The sequence below is a fragment of the Anabrus simplex genome, chromosome 1, assembly GCF_040414725.1.
Source record: "Anabrus simplex isolate iqAnaSimp1 chromosome 1, ASM4041472v1, whole genome shotgun sequence".
Lineage (NCBI taxonomy): Eukaryota > Metazoa > Arthropoda > Insecta > Orthoptera > Tettigoniidae > Anabrus > Anabrus simplex.
In genome coordinates, this window is record NC_090265.1 from 1,781,249,434 (window position 1) to 1,781,253,601 (window position 4,168).

A 4,168-nucleotide genomic window follows, 5' to 3' on the forward strand; every position below is an offset into this window, starting at 1 on the left:
TTAAGTTGGTAGCACTAAGGTTTAGGCCCGTTAAGATGGCAGCACTGCGGATGACAGGTGACAAATTTACAGCTACTGCGATAAAGAGGGCAGCACAGTGCTCTGTAGTTTAAAGATGGCGGATGACAGCTGTCAAAAAAGCACGTGGCTGTCAAAAAACACGTGGCTTTGTTTACCTCGCGCTAGTTAGGTTAAGTTGGTACTACTGAGGTTTAGGCCCGTCAAGATGGCAGTACTGAGGTTAGCGATGCGTTGTTGTCGATGATAGCTGTCAAAAAGCACGTGGTTTTGTTTACAAATTCAAATTTCCCGCGGGTGGTGGAGGAGACCTCTGGGAGGCCTCTGGCTGTGGTGGTGGTGGAGGAGGCCTCTGGGAGGCCTCTGGCTGTGGTGGTGGTGGAGGTGGCCTCTGGGAGCCGGTGGGGGTGGTGGCCGCCGAACCATCCAATTATACTACTCTGGTGAAACATGAGACATTGATAGGTCTGTAAGTTCAGCCAGCTTCGAGTAATCTTAAAATCAAGTCACTGAATGATCACTCCCAAGGTAGGTAGAGTATATTAGGTAGGCCATTCCCGCTCACAGCGCTCTCATTGGTTGATCGCGCGTGACGTAGCCTGGAGGGCTAGAAGCGCGCGCCTGCATTGCCAGCATGCAGCATAAACCTCGATAATTATGTAAAATAAGTTCAATTTCTTATAAATAATTATAATAAAGTGGTACTTTACATACCACCTGCAATCAGTGATATAATACTGTTGATAGAAAAATAGAAGAAACTCTGAGTAATTACATCTTAAAAGCCAGCTGTAAGAACAATACATACATAGAAACACTGGAATAGTTATTTGTTTAATTGTATTAAAACTCACGTTTTGATGACTTAGGAAGTTATTGAAGAAGCTGAAGCTGCCCACAGTCGACTCTTTTTCGCTGAATACTTCTTCATAGCATCTATATGATGTTTTCTGTTGAGGTGACGTATTCTAATAAAAGTCCTAGCTTTGACGTACAGTGATATAATATTCTCGTCAAGTTCTGGAAATTTTGGTTTAATTATAGATATCAAAGTCCGCATTACTCTTTCACATTTAGAAATATAAATACCGTGAAAGCTTTCAAACAGTACCCCAAACTGCATAACGTTTGGATACCATTCTTTCGTTGGACGAGTGAGGCCTCCTTTTGAAATTATTGATAACCAGTCGTGAGGCACTTCCTGTGGCAAGGCAAACACTTCACTTTTATCACCCAAGCTGTTATCAAGTAGCCTGCAAGGTATTTAATTGCATCCTGGTTTACGTCCTCAGATTCGAAATCCTGGCTCAAGTCTTCCATTCTTAACAATTCCAACGTTTCTTCCTGTTCATGTACGGGTACAGGTGTTAACGGCCCCTCAAAAACATCTATACATATTTCATTGCTTACGAAGCCCAAGAAATCTTCCTCATTATCAGTATCAGGATGAATAATACCCGTATCACTCGGCGATGAATTATTTTCAGCTTCCACTGACACACTACAGGACAGAAGGATTTTATTACTCCCTGTGAGTAATAGAAGTCGAATTCTGTTGCGAACTTCAAAAGGGGACGGATTGCTATAATAAAAACCTCCGTAGCAGTCCTGGTTTACTCTGGCAGTTAAAATATAAGACATATTTGCATGTTTCATGTCTTAAAAAAAGTCCTAAGAGAGTTTATAGATATAATGAACCCCTTCTGAAACGAAAGTAAAGTTTTCCGTTTACCAAATCTCACTTGTGTAATCACCTCCAGAAAGCGCTTCAGAGTATTTTCCTGGCTTCTTAAGTTTCAGCCGTATCCACTCCTACGAGGAGTCTTTATCTTTACGCGCCCTGGAGTTCAACACGTCGAAGGTGTCATTGACTAGCTCGATGAAGTTGCTTTCAGCGTCCTTATTTAAAGTATATCGCACTGCCAGAGCTGTGCGCCTGGAAAATAACTGCGCAGCCATTCTCACATTCTGACGGGATCTGCTTGTTACACTCAGATGAGCCTCATTAATATGATGTGTAGTTGATAGATCCCCTGTTTGAGTTTGTTATAGGTGTTCTATTGTCTTCTTCTGAAATTCTGAACCATCAGCTAACGTCTAACCTTCATCTAAAAAGTGGTGTCTCAATAATTTCAAGAGGTGGGGTACATCACAGAACACCCACACCTTCTTTCTATTGTCCACTGGATTGGTAAAAAAGCTCTTGTCGTTGCGTATGTTTAGTTCCTTCCACACTTTGGCATTTTTGCCCCCATGTCACAAGTTCCTGCGACAATATGAATGTCACAAGTTACTGCGACAATATGAATGTCACAAGCCTCAAGTTTACTAATTATGTTCCTTAACAACTCTGACGTCATTGTCACGTCGAAATCATTAAAAATTGGGTGCTTCCATGCAGCAAAGGCCCCTCGAACCATCGCTACCCGGACGTTGCTGTGAGGCCCTAGTATGCGGTCATCAGATGAATCGTATGAAATAAGTCCGTCTATTTTCATTTTATCAAAATAATGTCAAAACCGCGATCTTTTCAAACTCTTTGTATTTTACTGCGCTGGCTTTCAACAGATATAGCACCTCTGTTAAAATTCCGGGCCTACATTTAAAGCACCGAATCCATTTTTGTAAGGTTGACCGACATGTTAAAGGAATGTTCCTGTTCTTCAAATACGGTAATCATATGCTTTTCTGGAAAGCGGTCTCAAAAATAAAGCATTTGCTATGTTCTCCGAGGATCATTTCACCCGTTTATTGCCTCTCAAGAGACATCGAATCTGCCCTGGCCTAAAATATTTGGACAGAATCTTAACTACTTCCTCTCTGTGTGCACTCTTCTTCACTTTCGGCGGAGAAGTTGTTGTCGTCTTTTCGAGACTAGATACCTAGGTCCCTTGAGCTTCTTTAGAGCAGACTCCCTTCGTCTTAAAATCGCGTTTTCCTTTTCCAAAATCTCCACCCGCTCACGGAGTTTTAAGATCTCATTTTGAAGCGATTCAGGGCTAGTCGCCTGGTCAACTTTCCTTTTCTTTGGTGACAAACTCTCTAATATTGACCCCGCCCGCTTCTTCACGCTCCTAACTTCATGACGCAAATGTCTATCACTGGAAATCTGTAAAATGAAGATAAACCTTTATGAGCGATCAGGTTTTAAACATATATAAAATCGAAACTACGATCGTTAAGTAAAATAAGCCTAACTACTTAACGTTCGAAGTATGTGAATGGTTGTAAGTTAATATAGTGTCGCAACTCGGTGTTCTCACATAAAACGTTCTGCTGACAAACAACAGAACAAATTAAAAAGATTCAAAAATTTGCTCCAGTACCAGGAATCGAACCCAAGCCTTCTAAACGAAAGTCAGCTACCCTAGCCAGTATCCAATACCGTAGCACGACAGAATTAGTTTTTTCATACCTCCACTTAGCTGGTCAAATTTATTACAATTGATTAAATATTGTATTTAATTATTCAATATTAAAATTGTATGAAAAGTAGGAGACAGACAGGCCTACCTGCTCTGCTGTTTCGCTGGGAACGGTGCTAGTGGTTGAACACGAAGCTTTATCACCATGCCAGTTTGCAATGGACAGACACGGAACAGTATCTGCCCGCAAAATGTTTCTCTGCGGTAATCCCAGTAGTTCATTTCTCAAATCTCGTTCATAATCCTCCTGACGAAAATGTATGGAACATTCTCTGGCATTATCAGGACTAAATTTGTCACTTCGCTTGCAGCGCAACACCCACACTCGCCTAATCTCCTCACGTTTTGGAAATCTGTGGTACAAGACACCAGTTGTTTTCGATTCCCAAGTAGTACATTGTGCCATAGCACAATTAATTTTATATTTAGAAACCTTACTCATCTTCAACACATCAATCAACACAATACGGAAAATGTTACAAGACTGCGCACTGCAAAATAGACCTATAATGAAAGCGAGTTCCTTTATCTTTCACCGCAACAACCGCCAACAGAAATCTCCACGTGACGTCAGCATGAGGCGATGCTACGCTGGAAGCAAAGCGCGGGAGTCGGGAATAAGCCTCCCTGGATCACTCCAATAATAGCAGGCAAAGGCTAACCCTAACCCGCAATACATTCTGTACTTAGCACACTTTCATAAATATTCTGATGTAATATGTGAT